The sequence below is a fragment of the Leptonychotes weddellii genome, chromosome 8, assembly GCF_054177405.1.
Source record: "Leptonychotes weddellii isolate Sample4059 chromosome 8, ASM5417740v2, whole genome shotgun sequence".
Lineage (NCBI taxonomy): Eukaryota > Metazoa > Chordata > Mammalia > Carnivora > Phocidae > Leptonychotes > Leptonychotes weddellii.
Window position 1 is genome coordinate 128,799,131 of NC_138376.1, and position 20,255 is coordinate 128,819,385.

General features: G+C 51.1%; 1 protein-coding gene and 1 long non-coding RNA gene across 2 annotated transcripts in view; both read right to left on the reverse strand.

Annotated features, from left to right (window-relative positions):
* The window catches only part of LOC145723178 (uncharacterized), a 20,001-nt gene extending 8,371 nt beyond the window's left edge, over positions 1–11,630 (reverse strand). Inside the window, exon 1 of the long non-coding RNA XR_014148069.1 lies at positions 4,018–11,630. This is a non-coding gene — a long non-coding RNA (uncharacterized LOC145723178). The remainder of the gene's footprint in view (positions 1–4,017) is intronic.
* RPS6KA2 (ribosomal protein S6 kinase A2) overlaps positions 1–20,255 on the reverse strand; it is a 259,047-nt gene that overhangs the window by 177,170 nt on the left and 61,622 nt on the right. The window lies entirely within an intron of this gene.

The following is a 20,255-nucleotide window of genomic DNA, read 5'->3' on the forward strand; positions in this document are numbered from 1 at the left end:
GAGAAGCTGATGCCCGTAGTGTGCCCCTAACAGGCCCTTTCCCTCCTGACTCTCGAAGGGCCTTCCCGCTAGGTGGCCCTGAGCGGGGTGTGCTCACTACGGAGGGTTAAGGACTCAACCGTCCACCCAGGAGACAGCAGAGGGGCACCTCACAACCTGAAGGGGCAACCTCACGTCAGGAACGCAGAGCCAGGGCAGGACCTGAGTGGTGGCCCTCTAACAACGGGATAAAGACAGCAGAGTCACCTGCCACTGTTCTGCATGTCATTTCTACAAAGAAATACAGAAATGGTGTTTCTGGAAATTAAAAAAAAAAAGTCACTGGAGCTTTCTGATCCATCGCTCTGGCCTGGCCAGCCGACAAGCTACTCAGAATCCATGCAGTGGAGTGGAAAACCATCCTGAGCTAGTGGAGGGGCCAGGAATAGGTGCTCTCGCTGGCCTCAGGGGGAGCAAGTTTGATTTCACCCACACCTGATCTTGGACTTGCAGCCTCCAGGGCTGTGACACAGAAGTGCCATGTGCGGTACTAGATTAGGGCAGTCCTAGCAAACTCACACAAGAATGAAATAGTCAGTTTTGAAACCTGACTCTTAAAAAGTTCTGTCATTCCGATTTCCTTTGCTCTCCACCCTGAGCCCCTCACCCCCTTTCCTTCCTTACTCTCCCATGCAAACCTTCCTACCCAATTACAGAGACTCAATGCAGGGCTGCGGAGCAGTCAGAGGCCCAGGGTCCACCAGGCAATGGCTGCCTCTGGCCAAGCCACTCTCCTACCCCTGGTATGGAGACCACCCGAGAACTGTGTGGCTCCAGCTGAGCTAAGCCTCACCTCTGCCCTGCTCTAGTGGATGGCCCACTGCCCCCAGGCCACAGCTTGGCTCCCATGTGGGATGAGCGGCTGGGACAGGCCTCCTGCCCCCTGAGGGAAGGAGGACGGCTCCAGGGCGGTGTTTTCCGTACCTCCAAGGCCCCACTGAGGAGATCCAGACAAGCAAGGCGCATCCAGACAAACTCGCCATTTCTAAAATCTATTCGGAACCTATCAATTACTAATGGTTTCAGGGCGAGGAGACAGTAGAAACATTCGGACAGAAGGCTGACAGCATCTAGTAAAATTGAAAATGCCCTGCTCTGGGACTCAGAGGTTCCCATTCTAGGCACACGGGGGGACGTGAGGAACATCATTCCCAGGCAGTGCTGACAAGGACCCAACTACAGGCACAGGAAAACCCAAGTCACAATGCGGAGTGTGAAACACACAGCCTGCAGAGTAACAGACATCATGACTCTACTTGTGTAAGTTTTAAGCTACACAACTATTTAATATATTATTTTTTTTATTAAATACATATTCTTAACAGAAAGTACAAAAGTGGCTTGGAAGGCATCGTACCAAATCCTGTTACCAAGGACAGTAAGGAGACGGGGGAGAAGGACCGGAGAAATAATACAGCCGAAATACTTTTTTGCCAAGACTCTAATTTTTTTCTTTTTTGTTTTACTACAAAAAAAAAAGAAAGCCAAAATATTAACATATCAAATTGGATGCTGGGAACCTGGTATCTTGTTAATTTTTTTTCTGAACTCCTCTATAGTTTCATGATCTCCCCCAAAATATCCAAATTAAAAAAAAAAAAATTCTTAGGAGTATTTCTGTGCATTGGGATAAAGTAGCTCTCAGAAAGAGAAGTCCACTCTCAAGCCAGCTCTGTGGGATCCGGTTCCCAGAGGCCATCGACCACCTGGGAGAGAGGCGGTCAGTCACCAGGCCTCCCCTTCCATGCGGGGCTGGGGCTGGCCTGGTGGCAGGGCGGGGCGGCCACCACGCACATGAGCCCCTGCTCGGTGGGCTGGGGATCATCACACCCTGACTTAGGAGTTGTCCTGGAAGCTCACGTGGTCTGGACACGGCTCTCTATCCCGATTCCATCCAGCAAATGTCACCGTCCCAGGTTGCCGGCCCCTGGATGTCCTCTAGTAATTAAGCACGGTGCCCCCTTTGGGGGAACTGCTGTCCAGGGTGTGGAAACAGACGAATCACGGGGGCTCCTCCAAAGAGTTCAGTGCAGAGAGGACGTGCACCACGGGAGGCCTCGGGAGCCTCGTCCAGGACGACACAGGTGAGCTCTGAAGGCCGGGCAGGGATTGGCCAGGACAAAGCCTGAAGGAATCCTGGGGCTATCTGGAGCATGGCGTGAGGCAGGACACACAGGTGACGTGCCACAGACAGGTGGCATCAGGCCTGGGGGGCCCCTTCCCATCCACCCTGCGTTCAGATACACATCCTTGGTCAATGCTACCCCAGGGCAGGGGTGGGGATGACTACTGCATGGACGGCTGGCTCTGGGTGCAGCGAGTAACCCATATGCTCTGCTCCCCTGGGATTTTTCGGGGCACATAATCTCGAGCTTAGCCACCTAACTCTCCTCAGAAATTGTTATGGACAGGTCAGCGTCACATGAAAGCTTCTATCTTCTCCCCAGAAAATCCCCAGGCATTCACCAATGGTCACATCTATCCCTGGAGGTTCAGGACCCTCCTCGAGGGGGCTTTCATGAGCCTGGGTGCAGGGGAGGGGTGAACGTGCCCTCCCAGCCAAGCCTGACCACCTGCAACAGTCTGCGCCTTGAGGACCCTCACTAGGTCATACTTGGATGGGACTTCTCAGCCTGAACGGGAAAAGCCTGCCGGCGCTGTTCCTAAAGTCTGGATTGTCTTCTTTATAGACCCAACGGAGTGACGTGAACCCCGTCAGTGATCAGAGCCGTGTGAGTTACCCGGCTCAACATGCTGCTTGGAGACTGTGAACTGCCCACTGTTCTCTTGCTCAGGCATTTAGGAAATTCAGAGGCAGACAAGGTGAGTGCATATCCATTCCTAAAAGCTGCAGGGGCCTCCAGGGTGAGTTGTGGGCACGAGCCTCAGGGCTGTTCTGGTCCTGCCCCCAACCTCCTGGTCTGCTCATAGAGTAATTCGGATGCTATCTTGCAGCATGGATTTACGTCCTTCCTCTCATCCCCACGCTGCGTAGGACAAAGGGGAGGAAGGCAGGCGCCAGAGGGGAGTGTACGTTCAAAACCAAGCTTGTGGGTTTCCCTGTGAGAAAGGACTCGAGCAAGTTTGTCGGCTGAGCCGGGGGCACCGTCGGACGGGGATGCAGTCTGGGTGGGGATGCGGTCTGGGTACGGACGCAGCTGCTACGTCGGGGGCTGGCCCCACACAGGAAGAGGGTCTCATCCCTAGAGGCTGCAGGGAGCAGGTAACGGGTCTGGGCAGAGACCCCCTTGTCAGAGGGACACAGGAGCTGAGGTCACCGCTCCAACTTTCTCCAAGGTGGGAGCTGAGGTTCTGTGTTCAGAAGCATGTCGGGCCGGCTGTGGCGGGCACAGGGGGGTTGTGCCCCAGGGGCTCACAGACCAGGGGTACTGGCTACTCATTCAGAGCAGCCCTGGGCAGAACAAGACCACTCCTGCCACCCAGTTTCTGCTTCCCATTAGCAGACGTGGACCTTCTGGAGTGTGTTTAAACAGAAAAGGATTACAAACGTGAGGTTTTCTCCCTCCCCGAAGCACCACCTACCCAGGTGGAAGAGAAACACCCAGACTCTTGGAAAAAAAATACAAGTCTCGAGCAATGACGTGGACAGCTCACACTCGACGAGGGTGTGACTGCTTGGCTCCCGATGAGTGGTTCATAGCTCTCATCAGAGGTTCCAGCAATTGGTTCTTTTATATGCCAATTAAAACACTCAGCCATTATTCAGTAAGAGCATTAAGAAACCCAATGAGTTTACACACAGGTACATGGGGCCCGACAACAGCAAGAATTAGTGATGCAGGTTTACTGTCTGCGATGCCACACCTGTTACCCTGAAAGCCGGGCTGGGGCACGTGGGACACAGCAGATGCTGAGCCAGCGCTGAGCAGATCCATGTTTTATTTATAAAGCAATTTCTCCTTCAGGGGCAGCTACATGTTTTATAAATTGGTCTCATGAAATATTAAGCAAACTCACCTTTCTCATGGCAATCTTCTCATTCACAGAATGATACGATATCACAGCTTTGGAAAGTTCATATCCCCTCATTACCCCGATCAGTAAGACGTTATTCGGACAGAAATGAGTCTCAGCTGACAAATTATAAAAGTCTGCACCTATGTCCTTGAGCTACTTCAGATCCAATTTCCAAGTCATGATTCCCAGGAAGACCATCTCAGATCCAATTCCCTGCAAACCTGAAAGGACTTCACTTATTCACGAGGGAGACCCTTCGGTGGTGTCAGCAAACCCGGGAACGGTGGCTCTTTCTTCTCCAGCAGGCCCAGCTCCAGGCACGTGCCATTGGTTCTCAAGGGAAATACATGATGGCAAAGCAAAGTAACAGCAGCACCAAAAAACCGTGAATGTCTACAGGAAGGAGATTTGATGAAGCACTATAGAAGGTGAACTGAGTCTGCCTCCGAGGGAGCATTCCAGCCGAGCGTTCTGGAAAGCTCTGAAGGAGAGGCAGCAGAATGTGTGATTTATGGGTACTCATTGGATCCAGTCGAACAAGGTACAGATGGTTCGGTAAAAACATGTTATGAATGTTCCCAAATGATCAAGTTCATGGTGAAACTCCCTACAACCGTCAAACCCATCAACAAATGCAGAACAACCGATTATCCAGTTGTTTATCACTGAAATAAGACCACACACATGCAGGTAATTTGGAAGTGAAATCTACATGTGTGATTTCATCTCTGTTTTTCCATTAGAAAATTCTTGAGGCTCATGGAGCATTTGTACTTCACATCTTACAAGGTAGGGCTGAAGTGATTTGTCTCAAAACATATTCAGTCCACCAAGTCGTTCTGTCCCGTTTCTTGAATCTTGAAAGCCTCTGTTGAGATTTTCTCAGGAGTCACACGTGGGAAGAGCACATCTTAACTGGGCGCTGCTTGCACACTATTCTCAGGGGATTTCCAAGTGAGGATGTCATTTCTGACCCCCTCCCCCCCGCCCTTGTCATTTGCCATTTCAATGGAACCTACGGGTTGGATTCTGTTATGTTTTTCCTGTCCTTTTCTTTGAATTCCTTTCATTTCTCCAGTAAATTTTTTCCAAACTCAAGAGAGAGGCACAAAATATCAAGGTTGCATGTGGTGGGGAAGGTCAAGACTACTTAGAAAGTTTTCCTGGCCAAGACAAAATCCACTCCTAAATCTGCAAAGCTCTAAAACCTCTTTTAAAAATCCACTGTTTATTCCATCAACACAGCAATCTTGTTTCTCTGAGACTCATGGGGCTCACCCCCACCCCACATGAATCCCTGCACAACTTCTGTGGATCATCAGTCTGGTTGGAAGCTGGAAAGGGTGGGTGGCAACCTGGGGATGGGAATCTCAGAGGGAGAAGGAGAAGCCTTTGTCTTCCAGGTATAAAGTTTGCAAACCACAGCCTAGCTGACAGTGTCATAATGGCAAGAGAAAATGAAAACCATCCCTTGGCAGATTTGACAGAATTGGAAAATCCCTGAAGACCTGTCCTCCCAGAACCATGACTGGAGAGGGAAGACAGGAGTGGAGAGCAGAGGGAACGGGAGATGGCAAAGCTTACAGACCTGCGTGTGTTCACAGAGGGTAGATATCCATAAAGCTGTGACATGCTTTGCCACCTACATCAAGAAAGGTTCTAGGTGTTGAATTTATCTGAAATCCTAAGACAAAAAATTTTCAGGTCATTTCTTCTCACTTGCTGAGTAGTGATCATGCTGTGCTTAATCTACAGAGAAAGGGGCTGCACTTCTCCAATTACATAGAAACAAATAGATCTTCAAAGCTGTCAAGTTCTCATTACCTAATAAATCATGCTTGGCCATGACCCTTCGCCCCTGCCTGCCACAGCCTGGTGTAATAACTTGTTATGTACCTACAGTTTGCTCTTTACTCCGAAAAGTGCTTAATTAACCCCCGTAGATTCCTAAGTGTGTGTATCCAGATGCCTTGTGAAATGACTCAGACCTCAGACCTTATAATCAGCATCATGCAGACCCGGAGGACTCTATAAATGAGAGAGAAGCTGGACACACCATAGGTATTAAAGAGAACTCTAGACTTCTTCGCAAATTCTTCTCACATAGGAAACTTTTACTCCTTTAAAGCTACTGAGACAGAGACTAAGTGAGGGGTTCACCCCAGCCATGCTCGCCAATGCCAGGCGATGAGTTGGGTCCCTGGTCTGAGTCCTGACGTAAAGGATCCACTCACAGTCATGAACTTGAAAGATGCTGTGTCTGGGCATGGAAAGCTCTCTGAGAACGTCTCAGGGCAGAGAGGCTGTGATCCCATGACTTTAAATATTACTAGAAGCGGGCGCCTGGGTGGCTCAGTTGGTTGAGCAACTGCCTTTGGCTCAGGTCATGGTCCCGGAGTCCTGGGATCGAGTCCCACATCGGGCTCCTGGCTCGGCGGGAAGCCTGCTTCTCCCTCTGACCCTCTCCCCTCTCATGCTGTTTCTCTCTCTCTCTCTTTCTCAAATAAATAAAATCTTTAAAAAAAAATATTACTAGAAGCTCAGCATTAGTCCCTTCATCTAATGACCTCGACATTGAGAAATCTGTCATTACCTTCTGAGGAAGGAGAAGCAAAGTACCAAAAAGGAATGTGTTTTCTTGGCGAGGACTATGAGGAGGGTCATATTTCTAAAATCAGGGTCATGGTTTTACTCACTGCTCCTTGCTTTTGCTCAGCTCTTGCTGGGTACCCACCCCCACCCCAACATCTACACATACAACTCCATGTGGTAGGCAGCCGTTGAGGTGTCCCAAAATGAACACACCTCCTGGTATCTGTCCCCTTGGTCCCTCCCCCCTCCTTGAGTGTGAGCTGGACCTACGATCTTGCTTCAAGCCCACAGAGTATGGCAACGACGATGGATTGTCCCTTCTGCAGTTAGGTGACGAGAGGCTGTAACTTCCATCACGCAGCAACACCGAAACAAGCGCTGTGTTGCAAATGCTTGTATGTCAAGGAGCTGCCGCAGCCTCCAGCTAACAGCCAGCAAGGAACTGAGGCCTGTGGTCTAACAGCCCACAGCCAAGGGAGGTTGGGAGTGGGTCCTTCCCCAGCTGAGTCTTCAGATGAAGCCAGATGTGGTCAACCCCTACACTGCAGCCTGTGGTGACCCTGAAGCTTGGGATCCACATTCCTGGCCCACGGAAACTCAAAATAATAGATGCGTGTCATTTTAATCCACTTAGTTTTAGAAAAATTGGTTATACAGCAATAGAAAACGAATATGCCCATCTTTTATTATATTGTCCAAATACTACTTCCTCTAGAAATGTGTTGGTCAACCCACACCCCTTCTAGAAGTAATGCTTCTTCCTCGGAATGTTCACACAAGTGTATCTGTCTTCTCCTCTTGCCACCCCCTACTTACCCTTTCTTCTCTACTGCTAAGTTTTGGAGCCAATGGTCTTGGCTAGATGATGAGTTACCTGAGGGCATCATCCGCATCCTTCTAGCCCCAGAGTGTCTATGCGCACAGTAAGCGTTCAAATACCAGCTGATTTAACTTAGAGATAAAAGATACACCTCTACTCTTGGAAAATTTAGGGCGGGAGGCACATGGCAATTAGAGTAACCAGAAATATTGTATATTCCCAGCTTAGATGAACCCCCAATTAACCTCAAATCCCCTTTGATATACACTGTCTGTTAATTTTTTCGTAAAGAGAAATAACTTTATTTTTCTGATCATGAAGAAAACCACTATTTCTCATTGCAAAAGAATTAGAAAATAAAATTATATGAAGTAAAATAAACACTGTAAAGTCATCACTCATAGAGAACTCACTTCCAACATTGTCTTTTACATTCTAGAAATTTTAAGCATACATACCTACTCATCTTTAATTAAAATACAATTTTTGCTATATCACTGTTTCATACTCTACCATTGGCATTTTATACCTGTGGACTTTTTACCTATCAATTAACATTTGAATGTCTATTTTATTGTTGAATATTCTAATCTTGCATTAATGTGCACTTACGTTATTTCCAGTTTATTATTAGGAGCAGTAGCAATAATAGTCATATTATAAATAAAATGACAGGGAAGTTATAACTGAACAATTAAAAGCCACTCTTTTGGGAGGAAGTCCACCCACATTTTAGAAACTTTTCCAGAAAATTCCCTTGCTCGGTCCCTCAGGCACATATCTTGCATTACTTACTGCTAGAAGACAGCAGAGAACAGCGGGTGGGAGCCCTGGCTTTGGAGGAAGAAAGAGGAGGGACAGGTGCAGGAGAACGGAAGCGCCAGATGCCAAAGTCATTCAAGAGCAGAGCCAGGGGCTGTGCAGCATGAAAACCAAGGCAGCCCTTAGACACACAGGGACCTACCATGAAGGCCATGGTTAGAGACCAGCACCTACACCTGCTAATGTGCAGTTTTCCATGGTGCCTTTGAGCCGGAAGCTACCTTACAACGTGGCACATTTAATTGTCTTTCAAGCTTGCCTAATTCCATTGTCCCTACGGCCCTAGAAGTAGTTACCAGTACTGGTCCCATTTTACAGATGAAGAGAATATGGCTTTCTTGGGTTAAAAAAAATCTGCATAATTGGATACAATGAGATATGCCAGGGAGATAGCAAACTTTCATACAGAATGTGGGAGGCCCCAATCCATGGAGTTTCCAAAGGCAAGTTTGCTTTCAAAAGAGAAATGTTTGATGTCAGCAATGGGACCCACCACCAAGAAAATATCCAAAGACATTAGAAGTTATCATCCCTTTCCTGCCAGTGGTTATCAGGAGACATTTTTGAGCATCACACGACAGGTGTGCCCAGAAACATCGATTTGTCTATTTGCAAGACAAACGTTTGCAAAAACACACATAGATTTGGAAATGTGAACAGTCTCATACACATACAAGCAATATTGCTTCAATGCAGACTGTTGAAAAAAATCAGGAGTTATTTTTAAGCAGAGAGAGGGGAAAAAACACCCTAACATCAGAAATAAAATTTATAAGAGTTAGCAGATATTTATAAAACTCATGACAAGCTTAGCATCTGCAGTGAGTCATTCACATTTAACTTGTCTAAACTCATGTCTTCAACGATTTTAACATTTCCTCTTTTCCTTGATATTTTGCATGGTGCTATTCCATTTTTAAACAGTTCTAAATCTGCAAGTGACTTAAAGCTATAATGCAAAAACTTGAAACAGATAAACTTACAAGTATGAACTCCAAGAAATCCACTAGGTTTAAGGATCTCCAAATGAACTGCTTGAATAACCCTAAACGTGTGAAAACACCCTGGGTCCTGCCATCTGGACCAGACTGGGAGTCCATCGGTTTCATTCACTACAGCTTCGCCTGTGCCTGAGTCAGGTAACTGAAACAGTGTGGCGCGGACGCCACAAATTCCATAAAGGGTGGAGGAAGAGCTTGTTGTGACAGAAGCAGAAGCCTCAGGCCAAGGGGCCCCACCGTCACGGGGACGATCACACGTCTACATGGCCCTCTCTCAGGCCAGTGCCACCTGATGGCCCGTATGCACTCCCACTTGGCGAGCCGCTGCATCCCTGGGTGGACGTGAATCCGAGAAGAGCGAAGTGTGAACGGACCTCCTCCTCGCAGCTTCCACCCCTGGCCCCACGGTATCGAGAACACTTCTCCGCAAAATGGCCATGTTTGGAAATACACCCTGTTTTTACTGTGTTCTTTCCCTCACGTCAGTGACACCAGCTCCTTCATAGTTTACTACAGCCCACGCTTTAAAATCATTTATTCCCTAAATGTTTATGGAACACCTGCGAAGGCCACAGTCTGCTCCCAGTGCCGGGACACATGTCCAGGGACCTCACATTCTAGTGGGTGTGGGAAAGGTGTCCTAAAACATCTATGAACACAGTCCTTGTAGAGTGCAAGGTGTGAGGTGACCGCCCTCTGGTCTAGATCCGATGCCTCTCCTGTTACTCCCTAAGGAACAATCTAACCAAAGCCCAGCATTGTTGAAAAACTATGATTCAGCACAAGGGGTTACACGCAACTAATGAATCATTGAACACTACGTCAAAAACTAATGATGTGCTATATGGTGCTAACTGAACATAATAAAAAAATAAATTAATTAATTAGTTAAAAAAAAAGAAAAACTGTGATTCGGAATGAACGAGTTGTCTTAGTGCATATTTCAAAAATAATTTTCAGCCAAATAATCCGTGTACTTGACACGAGGCTAAAGGGCTCATAGCACCTAAAATGTATATTTAAAACCAATAAAATGTACACATAGAAGTATCAAAGAAGAGAGAGGCTAGTCAAAGACAGCTCAACTGATCCAGACAATAGCTGTCTTTCTAAAAGAAAATTAATTTGGTTTTTATATCACCATATACAAAACCAAATTTAGTACTAAAAGGAAGTAATAATTCAGTATTAGAAGGAAAAGAGACAGTCTATGTTTTTAGGGTAGGAAAAACTTCTTAAGAGACAAACAAAAAAATTAACAAAAATATTGATTGGTTTGCAAAGCTCAAACATTTCTTATTATAAAAGACCCCACACAGAGACAAGAACAACAAGCCTTTTGAAGCTACTTGCAGCTTGTGTGACAAGGGACTGAGGTCTAGAATTTATAAAGAACATCAGGAATCATTAAGGAGAACAGATAACCCAATAGAAAAATAAACAAAGGATATAAATAAACAATTCACAAAGAAACCAAAATGGCCAACAAAATATTTCAATAAATGCCCGACCTCACCAGTAACAGAGACACTGATTACAATATCTCACACGTTAGGTTGGCAAAAATGTTTAAAAAGTCTGAAAACAACAAGCATCCTCCCACTTAGTAGAAATCTGAATAGTAATTGGCAGTAATCGAATAAAATTTAAAATGCACTTTCTGACACAATGCCACGTCTACACATAAAACGGCAGGAGGCCATGCAGCCTTGTTTAGCCGCCAGAATTGGGAGAGAACGTGGATGTCCAGCAGGAAGGGTGAGGAGGGAAAGGAACCCCAGTAGCAAACTGAAGGGAAAAGTGTGGGTTCCAGAAAAATACGTACACGGTGATTCCACTGATGAGACTTTAAAAGCACATAAAATGATTCATACTGTTTATGCATACATTCCTTATACCCGTGCTACAGAATGTGAAGATGTGGACTGCACCCCGAATTCAAACTGGTGGCAGGCTTGAGGGAGCAGGGGTGGTGGGTGGGACTGAGGTTTACAAAGGGGACGTCAGCTTGATGTCAACACGATCCGGAGCAAACGTGCTAACATTGTCCTGGTGCGGTGCGCCCACGAGGTTCGTGTCTAAATGTTGGATGGTGACCCGCAAATCATCTTTTGTACTTTCCTAAATTTAATTTTTTTCCAGCTGGAAAAAGAAAGTCACAAGTGGATAACTCAGCCCCTAATGAGCGCCACCTAATTGAATGGGGTAATTGGAATCCTCATCCCGTTAATAACGTGTTGACGGCTCATGAACCGCTTCTTGCACCCTAAGTGTGCAGGCGAGGCTCAGCCGCGTGTCACCCGCCCTGCCCCCCACCCCCGGGTCTGTGTGCCCGCAGGGGAGGGCCCTTGCCAGCAGCGTTCCCTCCGTCGCTCACCCCTTCCCCCCTTCCCCGTGCTCTGCCCCCTTCTCATGCTTTCTTTTCCTCCGCAGCACGCAGCGCAGTCCTGCACCAGACATGTTCCCATCACTCATAAGGCTTACTTAACCGTGTAAGCCAGTGTGAGTTCCATGCAGATAGGCTTTGTCATGACTGTTAACAGTTGCACAAGCCCTCCAGGGCGGGGGGGGGTTAACAGGACAAGGGCAAATCTTGTTCCAGGTTGCGTCTGAGCCAACCGCGAGGGGCTGGACACACAGGCCGGCCCCAACACAACCAGACAGCTCCAGGAGGAAGCAGGAGTCCCTCTGGCTGAAGGCGCGGGAATAAGGCCTCAGCACCCGCCCAGCAGAAAGCCAGGATTCTTCCCAAGACAGTTATCATGGAGCTAAAGAACCACTATTTAAAAAGCTAATATATTTCCCCCAAGACTATTCTAAAAATGGGGCAAGAAAGATCCATTTCCACTGCCTTCCTGTGCTTTATTCCTGCATATTTCTCCAGCGATGCACGCAAGCCGGGCGCTGGGCGATCTAGGTTGTCCCATCCAGCTGGCAGACACTGCTGTGCTGGGGCTGAGCCCGCCAGCCCCAGGACAGGGTTCCCCAGGGAAGCCGCCCCGCGTGCGCGCCAACGCCGCAGGGTCGCGGGCGCCCCAGGCCGGGTGCAGGCGAGGACCCTCCCGGCCGAGTGGGGAGGACTTGTGCAGGACAGCTCCCTGGAGAAGCAACAGACCCAGATGCTCAGCCCGGCAGAGTGAACAAGCCTGAATCCAAGCATATTGCAAATCCCAGTGGCTTAGCTATGACACACTTCTTAACGAGCACATAATATAAAATAATAGCTGGGCAAACGGGAAACGCTGCACATAGTTGAACGTCCAGCCGAGGGCTGTGGCCTTAGCTGCTAAAACAACGGCTGCAGACTCTACAGAGAGCTCATTAGGCCCGTCCTGCACCCCAGGGGAGCCATCCTGCTCCCTCAGAACCCCTATTACATCGAGACATGCACAGGATTTTACATCTGTGTCCGCCTGGCTCAGCCGTCTGCCGTCCTCCGCGCATGGATGCGGCGAGGGGCTTCTCCCCCTTCTCCTCCTTACCTTTTCCACTCATGTGGCCCAAACGACAAACCGGCCTACATCAGGCAGGTCTTGGGCTCCCAGGCATGCACAGCCCCACCTCCCTTCGAGGAAGAAATAGAGGGAGATTTAGAGACACATAGAGTTGTGAGTATTTTCCTTCTCACACCAGCTTCTCGTGCTGCCAGAAGGCCCGTCCTCCCCATCAAACCTGGGGCCCAAATGCATCATGGCGATCGCGAGTCTACGTGTCAGCTCATCCCCAGAGCACCCGAGTTTCTAGGCGGTGGTTCCACACTCCCACATCTGGGGACGAACGCTGAAGCACTTTGTGTGGCCTCTCCTCCCACATGGCCCCTGGCCCTCATGTGATGCTGTCCACTAACCTGCATTCTCCTTCCAAAGTCTCTGAGGGCACCCAGCCATGCCGATGCGGTGACCTCCCGAGGCCTGCAGCAGGGGCCCTTACCCTGCGCCAGGGAGGCGAAGGCCGCGGGGCAGCCCCCGGCCTGCCACACTGCTGGTGGGTCGTGGGCCATGGCGGCCACTGATGTGAGCACACAGAAGCTTGACACCCACAACCCGCGTGTTGCCACCAGCCCGGGAGGGGAGCGTGCAGCCCGGAGGAGGGCTCCTGGGGCCACGAGGATCCCGGGGGCATTTTCCTTGTTTCCCAGCACAGCCTCTATGGTGACAGGCGGGAGAGTAAACAAGGCTGGGCCCTCCACCTGTGGCTGTGGGCAGAGGGCAGACAGGTGACGCCAGGAGGGGAGCAGGGCCCACAGCAGGGGAGCAGAGCCCACAGAGGCTCACACGTGGCTGTGTGTCTTCACGGGTGAGGCCGGAACCCCTGGGGGGCATGTGGGCAGGGGGGACAGCTCTTTCTGCATTGTGTGTGTCCCTGCTGGCCGAGCTCCGACCCCGGATTCAGTCAGTGACGGGAATGCGGCAGCTCCAGCTCGAGACCCTGGAGGTGGCCCCTTGCAAAGCTGCCGCCTGGCATCTGTCCCGCTCTGGGAAGGCTACCGGTTCACGGTCTTCCTCCTCGGGGCCCCTCCCTGGGTGAGTCAGCTAGGGCTGTGTAACAAATACCACCGGCTAGCAGCTCCCAGCAGATGCTCAGTCCCCCGTTCCGGAGGCCACGTCTGAGATCCGGCGTCGTCAGGGCTCGTCTGCCCCCGGGCCTTCTCCCTGGGCCTCTGTGCATGTCTGTGCCCCAGTCTCCTCTTCTGTAAGGACACCAGTCATACAGGGTCAGGCCCACCCTAAGGACATCATTCTCATTTAATCCCCTTTGGAAAGGCCCTGATACAGTCACGCTCTGAGGTCCTGGGGGTGGGGCTCCCAACATGTGAATCTGTGGGACACAGGACTGGATCCGAGCGCCGGTTCTAGCCCATGTTTGCTGAGAGTGCAGGCAGGTGTGGGGGCAGCGCCGTCCGGGCACCACAGGCTCCACGGGCCCAGAGGACGTCAGGCTGGCCAAAACCACGGCGGCGTGTCACTGTTTAAATCCATCGACCAAAACATGCAGGTTAAAAGCCCTTGTCTTACGACAATGACTCAGAAGATAGAGGCTAATTTGGAGAGAACCACCAGGTCAGAGGGCACGTGAAGGCATAGTCCTGCCCAGTAAGTGCGTAACCTGACCCACTACCCCCAGTCCCTCGGGCCAGAGCGGTCAGCCTTGGTCTCTAGGACTGTTCATGTCATGGCCACTGATGCTCATTCTTCTTGCCCTGCTGACCGCTGGCCCTACAACTCTCCTTTAGACGGTTGTTTTGGTAAAGAAGCCAAGGATCTCTGAGCGGCACGGGGCTCTGATGCGTGCAGGGTCAAGAAGGTCCTTGCTCTGGGCGCCAAACTCATGGGCACTCCTCAGAGTTCGGGGACCAGCCCACTGTGCCACCAGATACAAGCTGGCCTTCTGAGCGCAACCCGGTTTAGGCCTGGGATACCCACGGCCGGGATGCTGCCTGACTCTGGGACCATTGAGAGCTCCCTACGGTATCACACACGCAGGCTGAGGACCTCACCTGTATGTGAGCACGGAGAACACGCCACAACAGCCCCAGCAGACATCCGTCCCCACGTCCCCGGGCATGCTGACAGGCGGGAAACCATCTCTTGAAACGACACGCGTGGGCACAGAGCAGATGCACAGGTGGACGGCCAGGTGCGAGCTCACACTGGCTCTGAGGTTAGGGTCCCATGTTGCTGGGGTTCTTGGCTTCAAACACAAGCGAGCTCACCAGGGGCTGGATGCGTGACCGCTCCCGATCCTTGCCACACCCGAGGAGGCACCGACCTTCACCAGGGAAGGTGACAAAACGCTCCAGCCGGGCCCTGTCCAGCCTCGCGGCTGGCCTCTGAGATGTTTGGCGGCTTTCCCCCTCTGTTCTCCCAGCTGCTCTGCCCTCCCACCTGTTCCCTGGGCAGGGGAAGGCAGGTGGGGCAGGTGGGACGTTGGTGGAAGAGGCACAGCTGGTGTGAGAGCGGCGTGGGGGAGCCGGAGGCAGAGCCGGGCCCGTCCGGCCTCACGGGGGCCCCGCCCGGCACCGTCAGAGCTGCTGGACTTGACCCCGCCGGCTGTCTTCAGCTGCGGGTGGTGGTTGCAAGTACCTCCCGCTTTCCCTGGTTTCTGCAAGAGGTTTGCGCTGGGCGCACGGGGCTCTGCACCCTCTGGCCACCTTCCTGTCCCGACCCCTCTGCAGCCTGGGACTCACCGTGTCCTCACGGTGGACTTCGAGGCCCCACGTCCCCCTCCCCATGTGCACACATGCGCGCACACACCTGTGACCTCCCCGCACGAACTCTCTCCCTGAGCCCCACACGGGCCCTTCCTCCTCGTCCCCAGACACCCAGCCCCTTCCTTCTTGATTCCTCAGGGCCCTGCCCTCCTGGCATGGCCTCCTCCTGACCGCGCTGACCTCCTCCTGACCGCGTCCCTTCACTGTCCCCAAGAGCACACAGTGCTCCCCCAGATAACCGAGACTGTCAGTACGTGAGGGCAGCCACCTGCTGTGTTCTGGGCGCGTCCCTCGGGGACAGAGGACAGCATTGCTCACTGGGGACGCGCCGTGAAAGCCTCACTCCTGGCCTTTAGGAGGGAGGGCCATGTGGCTCGTGCCCAGCAGGCCCATGACCCAAGTAGTGCACTGGTAGCCAGCCAAGAAGCTGGACCCTCCATACATCCAAGCCCTCCCCTGGCAGGGGGATCTTCCCCCAAAGTGGAGATCTCCCTCCTGCTGTGTAGATCACGATCACATACAGAGAGAAAGGCCCCACTCCTGGGGGACAGATTCTATTTGCCTTAGAAGAGGTGGGGCCGCCACCTGCCTCCTGTGAGGCATCCCTGCCTCGCATCCCACAGCTCAGCAAATCACAGAGCACGTCACCTTAAATGGCCCCCACAGCTACAGGGGACGGCAGCCTTTCAGGTCCATGGGGACACAACAGAGAAGGAATATATGACAGCGTCATTTCTGCAAATCAGCAGATTTGGCCAACCCCATGCTTTTCCTGAAAACATGGGACTTCGAAGCTGCCATTCTTCAGGAGGCGAGGGAAGACCGGCCTGGCGGCCAGGGGATTCTGGAGGCTCTCGCAGGCTAAGGCACGCGATGAATTCCAGGGGCAGGAACCGCACGAGTCACGGGGAGGATTTCTGCAGGTGCGCTGGGGGCCATCCGTGCTGCTTCCGAAACCACCGAGCACCTGCCCATAACCCTCAAAGGGGAGGCCTGCAGAAGATCCCATGTCTGCAGGGGAATCCCACCCCCACCCCCCGTCTCACCCTTGGGGACCGGGAACAGACGACAGCAGGGGGGTGGGGGCAAGGCCCTTCTCTCCTGCCGGACTGGGCGTGTGCTGACGCGACGCAGCATTGGGCCCCCACGTGGGGCCCAGGAAGGACCCCGCCCTGGTGAGGAGCCTGGAAGGAAGCGGGTGTGTCGGAGCCCAGAATCACGGTGTTCTTGAGTTTCCAGTTTGTGAGCCCCACAAATTTCCATTTCTTTTGCTCAAGCCAGTTGGATTGGACTTTCTATCACTAGTGGATTCTAACACTTAGACAGTTTGGGATTTTATGCAAAGCCAAACAGATGCACAGATTCCTGGGAATCTGTAGAACAAACAGAATACTCTTCATGACTGTTCGCAGCTCACAGGCTGTGGAGCAAAGAAAATCCTGAAAAGCAGAAGCCAGCCTTCCCATGAGAGAAAGACCCTGAAGAGGAGAGAGGGGTAATAGCAGGCCACATGTGTGAGCGTTACAATTTACTACCTTTTCCCCATCTAGTCAAAAAGGCATTAATTCTGTACCGGAGTGTTAAAATTTTAAAAATCTCGCTTTAAAACCTTATCAATGGCTGACGTGCAGTTATTAGAAATTTTGTGAAATCAATGTTTATTCTTTTAAATAAAGACTTTGTTTCCAACCTTTATCCTCCAGAAGGGGCCAGCCTCGCAAGCGGGGCGGTCGGGCGGCCACCCAAGGCCGGCAGCTGAGCACGGTGGCAAGTTTCCACGGGAGAGACGGGCTCCGAGGGGTGTCTGAGTGCCCACGTGGCCGTGAGGAAGCAGCACTTGTTACAAAGCCTCAGCTCCAAGAACTGGAGAATAACTCAGAATAAACAGAAATCTTTAGAGAGAGAGAGCTTATTTTATGCGTTCGTAAGATTGTAAGGAGCTGCTGACTTCAAAAGAGGACATTGGCTAACGAAACGGATGGGTTGTTAAATAATTAAATTAACTCAAGGATGACCGATCCATACACATGAGAAGGTTATCACACGGTGATGCTACAGAAGAAGAGTCTAGGTCTCGGCAATCCCTTCCTTGGGCCGTCCCACTTTGTCAGACGGAAAGACAGCCTGCAGACCAGTTACAGCCTCCGAGGGGGATGCGGGTTCGAATCCTGCTACGCCATGCCTGTCCCGCCCCCCCCGCCACAACCGCCCCAGTTTGGTATTGGTGGTGGCTCATTTCCTGGTGAGACCTGGACCAGGGGGACGGATGCTCTTGGGGATGCTTTCCCTCCATGGTCACTGTGGCCCAGGCCCCGGCCTCGCAGTGAGCCTCACGCATTCCACTGGCAGCCCGGACGGTGCTCGCGGCCTACTGTCTGTGACATGGCGGGGCCGGGCCGCTCGCCATGAGCAGCTCGCAGAAGGCAGAACAAGATGCTCCCTGGACGTGGGCTTAATGCCATGCTATTCCTGTGTGGAGCCCATGGTTCAGCAAGGGTGGAGGGCCGGCCATCCTGTGGGACTGTCAGAGGGTGGGACCGAGCATCTTGTTCATGGCGGTGGCCCTGGAACCTGGCCGGCGCTAGGCTCTGGAACGAAATACTCACGGAATGGACGAACCATTATCCTTAGAACAGAGACGCCGTCTCCGGTTATCCAGTGGTACTCACCTGACTTCCTTTGTCCACCTCGAAATGAGCCTCTCACAAATAAAATTTTAATCATGACTTCAGAAAACCAGTCTCTGTAAAGACCCAATAATACACTTAAAACCTCCGTTATATTTTCCAACGTAAGCAGCCTTGATGTTAAATGGACGCTGTCTCAGTATTTTCTCTCTGCTCACAACCTTCGTGACAGAAAGCGGATCCCTGTGTCTTTCCACTCGTTCTTAAAAGGCAGTGTCACCAGTCACATGCACCGTCGTCATAGGACATAAATGCGTGCCGCGGGGGGACATATTCCACGATAAGCAGAGACATGAAGTCCAGGTCTGCGGCTTCACTGCTCTGAGAAGATCACGGGGTTTGGGGAGCCACAAGGCTGGCCTAAACGTGTGATCACACCGAGACATCAGACTGGGCCAATCCAAGCACGACCTCGCCGTTCTTTCCTGAAGGTCCAGCTGCTTACATATTTTACCCGACCCCTTCTCAATTTCTATGAAGCTCACTGTTACCAATTTCCTTTGAACAGAATTTTTCATTGATAAAATGGGAAGAGAATCAACAAATGGGCGAATGGGTTATTGAATTATACTTTCTGTAACACTCTGTCCTCTTTCCTTGACGTGGGCTATTCTTTTCCTGCAACCGGTGTTTAACAAACAGTACATGGTTTGTATTAGCAATCTTTACATAATCCTCAATATAAACTGCCCTTAAAAACTCCTATCGGTCTTTTAAGTGTCCCTCAAATGTGGTAGAAATCCTTCTCAAGCTTAGGTCTTTAAAACAATATAATTACATTCCCCCCCCATTCCTAGCAAGTCAAAACTTTATTGATTATACTTTTTATTACAAACTAGCTGTAGATAATGCTGTTGAATGACTTTTTCTCGTCCTATGAACACAAAATGTCCTTCATGTGCACAAAAATCACCATCTTAGGATGCCTGTGTTTCAGTCGGTCAAGCGTCTGCCTTCAGCTCAGGTCATGATCCCAGGGTCCTGGGATCGAGCCCCGCATCGGGCTCCCTGCTCAGCGGGAAGCCTGCTTCTCCCTCTGCCCCTCCCCCTGCTCGTGCGCACATTCTCTAGCTCTCTGACAAATGAATAAAATCTTCTAAAAAAATCACCATCTCTGTTTTATCCTTGTTAAACATTCTTCCACAGCTAACTTTCTAAGGTTACAGTGCGTTGTAAAAACAAAAAATACATCAGTTCTGATGAGCTTAATAAAAACTCACATCGCAGTTCAGAAGTGCATCCAGAAGGAAACGGATCAACCACTGTCATGAGAGTTTATCACCGCGAGAAACGCACTGCACCTGCTACGCATTCAGGCTGTTGATGACGGAGTTACTGTTATTACATGCAATGTGCTTGATAAACAGTCATCAGCGTCTATGAAGCTGGGAGAACACACGGAACTGAGCTGCCCGTGGGCTCTGGGGTCAACACCCAAAAGCCCTGGGATCCACTACCCGAACGCATGCACTTACCACACACCTACTAATCCAACACCATGGTGAGCAGCCCAAATTCTGGACAGTGCCTTTGCTCGGGCCGTGAACTTCCTCTGCTCTCTTGTGCCGGCTCCCCGCTGACCAGGCCCCCAGCCATACAGGGTCTCTGCCCCTCGCACAGCTCAGGGTGCAGGCGGCCTCCCGCCCCGCCGCCCCGGGTCGGCTTCGTTACAACCACCCGCGTCAGAGCCGTCACCTGCCGCGGTTCCTCAACCACGGGGACGTGGTCTCAACGGTCTTACTCCACATAACATGTATGCTGAATGTTTCAGAAACAACGGGCAGGATTTTACAGAACAGGCTGGATTACTCTTCAGGGATGGCAAGGCCAGGGGGCAGGAGACAGCTACCAACTGGGAAGACAGCCTGTGACTCACATCCCCAAGAGGCAGGGGCACAGCCAACATGCAGGGCCGCACGGCGACGCCCGGGCAGTCAGGGGGCAGAGGGAACAGGGGACCTTTACTGAGGTTTCCACGGGGAGGAACAGGTGAAGTAGGGTCAGCAGGCTCAGGACTGGCTCGTTTGAAAAATTTCAGTGGGCTCTGGGATGTCAGGCTACCCACAGTTATCTGGTCCCTGTCCTGGAGCGATGAGGGCGGGGGG